The 6,630-nt window shown below is 39.2% G+C and overlaps 1 long non-coding RNA gene across 5 annotated transcripts in view; it reads left to right on the top strand.

The window, feature by feature from the left end:
* LOC116079980 overlaps window positions 1–6,238 on the top strand; it is a 205,338-nt gene extending 199,100 nt beyond the window's left edge. For all 5 annotated transcript variants that reach the window (XR_004114262.1, XR_004114266.1, XR_004114265.1 and 2 more), the window contains one exon: window positions 6,195–6,238. This is a non-coding gene — a long non-coding RNA (uncharacterized LOC116079980). The remainder of the gene's footprint in view (window positions 1–6,194) is intronic.
* The last annotated feature ends 392 nt before the right edge of the window (window positions 6,239–6,630 follow it).

The raw sequence follows: 6,630 nt of genomic DNA, 5'->3' as shown, positions 1-6,630 counted from the left end.
GAGAGAGAGAGAGAGAGAGAGAGCAAAGCATAAAAATCATCTCATTTTGGAATCTGTAGTATGTCACAGTGTGTCCCACAATATGTTCCTCTGTCCACACATCTTCATTTGCAAAAGATCATTGGTTGAGATCTCTGGCTCCTGTAACACCATCAATATTGGATCCTCCTGTTGTTGCTCTGTGTCATAGAGATCTGCTTGGGGTAGGCAGGACTGGCACTTTCACTTACCCCCAAACATTAGATGATAGAGATTTTGGAGTGGACCAATTCATGGCCCTGAATCTGAACCTAGGTGGTAGCTGAGTTAGTTACCTCACTAGCTCTCCCACCATACCACCAGGGGAAGCTCTCCAGCACTGCTTTGGTAAGGCTGTCTAGTGCCGCTCTAACAGGAGGTAAAGTCAGCTCTTGCACTCTCCTGCCACCTGCATGACTCAAGCACGTTTCTGCCTCCAGAGCCCCCTCTACTCAGTGAAGACACAGGGGCTCACTCTCCCAAATGCTGTCTTGCGAGGGGCTGGACCAGCTTGTCTAGCTCTTGACCTCTGAGCAAGCTCACACAAGCCTTCACCATCAGGACCAACTCTGTTGACCCAGCAAAGTGCAGAGCCCACTCTCCCAAGTGCTCCTGCCCTCAGGCCCAGGAGGCCAGCTTTCCTGAGTACCACAGGAAGCAAGGGGTGCATCACCCCAGCACCCATACCACTTCACATCAGACAAGTGGCAGGGCCAGCTCTCCCAAGCTCTCACCCTCGGGGCCCGATCACCATTCCCCTTCACCAGGGCCATTTCTACTGTGCTGACCAGGCAAGGTGCAGGGCCTGCTCTCCCTGGTGCTCCAGCTGGTGAGGGAGCAGCCAGCTCATCCACTCTCATGACCCCAAGGCCAACTCTCTGGTGGCCAGGGTCAAGGAGGCAGTGGGCTCACATTAAAAAAAAAAATCTATGTGATACGATGGATGTTTTAATTTACTTGATTGTAGCAATTACAATATACACATATATTAAATCATAGCACATCATAGATCTTAAATATACATAGTTGTAATTTGTCAATTTACAGCTGAAAATATAGATTAAAAACTAGTCCTTAGTTTCTTAAAGACAGAAAGGTTTGTACTGTCCAACACCATAGCCTGCTGAGGAGAATGGACAAGATTTTAATAGGTTTGAGGTCTCATTGGGATGTAATGAAAGCACTACAGAATTACATGTCAGTGATGGTTGCACATCATTGTGACTGAATACTACTATAAAATTTGTGATGCTGTGGCTGAAATTAAAATTAAAAAAAATAATAACTGGAGAAATGTCAACCACAATGCAATAAAAGGAAAGAAAGAAAAATTAAAAGAAATCAGATGAAACCCAAATGCTTCCTTTGTGAGCAACCCTGACATCTCCCCCCACACACATATGCACACACTCTAACACTGTGCTAGGAAGTTATTTTGGAATACATGGTAGTTTAAGTTCTGACTGGCTGGATTTTATCACACAATTGTCGAAGATAACAGCCTCCGTGAGAGCGGCCATGTCTCTAACCCAGGTGTTCTGTTACCTCGCCTTCTCTCTTGTATCCTCTGGTATTGGCTGGTACCTTCCTTCTATCCCAGGGGCAATGCACTGACAACCCAGAACACCATGACATTAAACAAGAAGGATATCCCACCAATATAAAAACAAGTCTTCACTGACTTGGAATTCTGTTTCAGGGCTGAAGATGAAAGTTTTCTGAAATTTTTTTTCCCTAATTAAGTCAAGGATTAAACACACATCCACGATCATTTTATTCGGGTTATTTGTTTTCGTGTGAGGTAGTCCTAGTTAGAAGATTAGTGTTTGTCCTTTCACTCTTGAGCTCTAAAGCTAAATAGAAGAGCTCAGATCAAGACAAGCCATGTTCAATCCATGCTGAAATCTAAGAAAGACATAGTCATAGTGTGTATCACATGTGTGAGAATGGAGCTGTAGAGAAACATAGGACAGTACTATGGAAGAAGATGTCTTGTCTCTACCATAACATGAGAAATGGTACGATCAGGGGTGCCCTGCTTGCTGCCCTTGCCAAAGCTGTACTAGCAGGACATTTAAAATAAGCATATCTTGGCATGGTACTGTGGAGTCTCACCCTCTCTTCACCCAAATACAACCTTTTGGACAATTCTGAAAGTTCCAACAAAAGAGAAAGGGGTGGACTTAAAGAAACCTGATTCACTGATGTAGTTAAAAAAGATAAACTTTAAAAAATATCCTTTATGTCATAATCTATTACCATAGTATTACAACTAATAAATCCTGACAATGTCTAGTGTTGTTCACCATAAAAGAAGCTTTTAAAAGAAAGAGTCTGAATAATAATTACTCAGTGTGGTTATATAAAGATACTGTCCTTACTGTCAAATTTGACGTGTGGCATTAAAGAATTGCCTGTAATTCATGCCTCCCTGCAAAACAGGTCAGAAAACAAACACAAGACTGCTTGTTCTTTAACATAAAAGTGACTACTTGGTATCTTAGTAAAAAGTGTATGTCATTCCTTGTGGCTCAACAACTTGATTATTCTTCAAGATAAATTTAAAGTAAAAAGAAATCTTGGCTATGTTTAGAGTGGTCTGAAGTTGGGTACAGCACCCTAGAGAGTGACCTGGTGTGTGTTTAAAGAAGACAGAGCTTTTAAGAACCAGGAGGTCAGAGATAGTAGGTTCCTATGAACTGCCAAGAGCTGCTTCAGGATGCCATGGATTCCTGGAAGTTCTGGGTGATGTCTTGACACAATGGATGTCTTCCCAGACTCCTTGTCTAGAGATAAACCACTGTTTATGCCCCTGTCCTTGATGACTGTGGGATACTGAGGAAGAAGACTATGTGCTTGATTTGATTTTTTTCAAAGGATGGAGTAATACTTCATTCAATCAGCAAATCATCCAAAAAAATATTCACTCAGCATTTCCAATATTCCCAACATTTTATTAAATACTCAAAGCACAATTTTGAGGTCAAACAAATAATCCCACTTTTTTGATGTTCAAAGTTTACTAAAAATGACTTCAATGACAAAATTATATGAATAACTACAGTACTGTCACTATGATAAATGTCGCCAATGGAAAATCTAGGCACTGTCCAGCCAGGGCCTAGAAGAGGGAAATACTCCAGACCTTGGGTAAGAAGGAGGGATTTCCTTGGAAAAGAAACAATAGAAAGGAGGTCTGAAGAATGAGAGGAGGTAGGAGGTTGTCTAAGTAGAATGAAGTTCCTAAGCCTAGCTATGGACTACTTTAGCTATGCTGCAGGGGTTGGGGATCAGTTTCGCTAAAGCAAAGAGGAGATAGGCCTGAAGAGGGAAGATAGAGATGCACTTTACAGTGCCTTGTACATCATGCTAAGTGCTAATAGCTTTAGTATTGTGGAGAAAATTGGGTCAGGCATACTTTAAAAGGGATTAACGAATGCTTATAAAACAAAGTCATGATACTCATTTTAGAAGATGAAACCAAATGAGCACAGCTGTATGACTCATAGTTAGGCTAACATTGACAAACATTTTTAATTTAAGCAACACAGAGATTTATTAGGAGATGATAAGTTAGAATACAAGAAGAACTGTCCAACCAGAGAAGCCAATAGCTTCTCAGTATAGAGAGAGGCCTCAAAAGTGCATCCCCACCTCATGCTGGAATGTAGGATATCTTGATCTAAGTTTTTTAAATGAGCATTTAGAGCTACAATAAGTATTCAGATTATAATTTAATATCATGTACATTTATCAAAGGAATAAGAATAAGCTCTCCCCTCCCCCCAGTTATTTATGTCATTCTGAGCTATGAGTGACCAAGTTCATGTACAAAACATGACTTCCATCCTGTGAAGAAGTCCCTAAATCCAAGCAAAAGGCTGTTGGTTACCCCATAATATTCTCATCACTGTACCATCCATGGACACATCTTGTCAAGCCAGTTATTATTCTACTCACAGATGAATAAGGTCACTGATGTTTGGTTTTCTATCGACAACGCAGAACTTGATGTTTCTTTGAAATCTAGCCAGCAAAAAAAGAAAGTTTATGATAGCAGCTTGATTTTTTCATGTCTTGTGACCAAAATATATGATATCTTCAGCAACAGGAATTCAACATTAAGTTCTAGTGGGCGAGCAAATGTAATGGCAAGAGCTTGTACTATTCTAGCACTCTCTGAGAGCCCCATGACCAACAACTCAAGGAGAGGGACTCCACACCTGGAACTGGATTTTATCTAATAACCTACAGTTTCTAAAAAGATCATTATCCCCCTGGGTAGAAAAACAATACATGTGATCTGAAAGTAGGAACGACAATACTAGGTTATAGAAGAATACAAATAAGGGTGATAGGAACACTGCATATACTGTAAAAGATACCAAATTAGCAAAATTCAACAGTAGCAGGTACATTCAGAGAAAATAGAATGACACAAAGAAGAATGGCTTAATGATTATTATGTTTGATTTGAAAACAAACAAACAAAACACACTTGATTTGGCTCACACTTGTAACCCTAACACTCTGAAGGGTGAGACAAGAGAATTACCAGGAGTGTACAGAGTGAGATCTTCTCTAAAAAGAAGATAAAGGGGGGAGGAGGGAGGGAAGAAGAAAGGTAGATAGGTTTCGTATAAAGGTCTGTGTGAGAATAAGCAAATATTCTTACCAATGGTGCATATTTATTTTTATATATCTAAATTTTTATAACAAATCTTTTAAATAATATAGTATATGAAACTGATTACTCTCAAAGGAATTAACTCAAGTTGGGAAACACACAGAAGTAAAACTTTTAATGTATTTAATGTGTAAATTTTTAGCATCCAGTGTTTAATGGAATGTCATTAGATTCATTGGAGAGAAATTCTCTATCTTAAAGAAAACAGCTGGAAACGTACCTTGAAAAGAATAGTTATCCCACAAATAAAATGATATAATGATGACAAAAGTGCAGTGACACTTAGAAATGTTAGCTACATGATATCACTTGCTGAGAATATATGAAATGTTAGCTGCATGATATCATCTGCTGAGGATATATGAAATGTTAGTTATGTGATGTCACTTGCTGAGGATATATGGAAACAAAATTTCCCGTTCTCTTCTTTTTCCCCAAAATGTCATCTTTGGACTCCAACTACTTATAAAATTTCACTCACATTCATGTTTAATCATTTTCAATAATCAAAGCTGAAAACTTATTAGATATTGAGCATTACTTGTGTTTATATACTTTTACATTTATGCTTATATTACTTACTCCTAATTATTTGTATTAAGAATAATATAGCAAGAAACAATATGTATTGAAATGCTTAGTGCTAAAATATGCCCACAATGGATTACATGCTTCAAAAATATAACTTCTTATAATCCTTATTACAATGCTAGTGTAATAAAGGTGAAGTGAAACAACTTACTTTTAAGTGAATCACATGGAGGCTGGGAGTTGAGTCAATTGTGGGTAAATTCTTTGTACATGTGAGATCCTGGGTTTGATAACTATCCATGAAAATCAAAGTACAAAACCCAAAAGTCTCAGGTAAGTTGAGAGACTCTGAGCAGGAAAAGTTGGCATGCTAACATCTTCTGTAGGAAGTTAGGACCTGAGACGTTCCTAATAAGAATAAAGGTCAACATACCAATGTTGGTATGGTCTACCAACATGGTCTAGACTTTTAAATTGTAGGGGAACAGATCTGTAGACCATCCACCACAACAGTTCCTTTTTCTGCCCTATAAAGCTTCAAGACTCCTATGCCTCAAAGATATTGGGCCTTTCATTGTTCTGATGTAAGGACAACCTGCTTCTGTAGAAGTCAGTCCCTTTTATTTTTATATCATCTTGATCAATCCCAACCTAAGACTTAGTGCTGAACCCGGGAGAGGTGTGGAGTCCCTCATCCCAACCCTCTTGTTTGAGTGATCTTTCCTCTCTCCCCTTACCTAACTCTCTCACTTTTTCTCACTTCCATCCCACCTAGAGTCGGACTACTTTCTGAGCACACTAAAGCTCTAAGCAGCCACCAGTCCTAGCCTGAAACTTCTGAGGTTTTGTGATCATTGTCTATGTGAGCAGTTCAAGCACTGTTCTGGGGTTTTATTAGTATGCCACATAAAATTCAGTTTAGATCCTTTTTCTTATTTGCCTTCTTTCCTCCCTATAGATAACTAGAGAAGAGTCTTTTGTCATTTGCCACACCATTACCACCACTATTCACATACCAAGGTAAGGTTTGGGTTTAATCCACAGGAACCTGAGATTGACAGTCTACATCCAGATCCTGGGGTCTTCAGGTTTTCTGCCTCTGGCTGGAACTAGGGCCTATTCCAGCCTCCTGGTCACTCATTTTTGGCTACTTTCTAGTTGGGGCTGATGACTTATTATGAGAAACAAGCCTCACCCTTGCCTTATCCAAAACAAAGTTCATGATCTCTATTCCTACACATCTTTGGTTTGCTTTAAAACAAACCCCAAAGCGTTAGTGCACCTAATTAGACACCTGAGGTCTGGACCCAATAGAGATTATAAAATACTTTGAACTTTCAAATTTTCATCAACTACCCTTCTGGATAGTTGACACTGAATCTATGACACAGAAA

This window comes from Mastomys coucha, unplaced genomic scaffold (assembly GCF_008632895.1).
Source record: "Mastomys coucha isolate ucsf_1 unplaced genomic scaffold, UCSF_Mcou_1 pScaffold6, whole genome shotgun sequence".
Taxonomy (NCBI): domain Eukaryota; kingdom Metazoa; phylum Chordata; class Mammalia; order Rodentia; family Muridae; genus Mastomys; species Mastomys coucha.
Note: the sequence above shows the minus strand (reverse complement) of the source record. Positions and strands in the feature narration are given on the sequence as shown.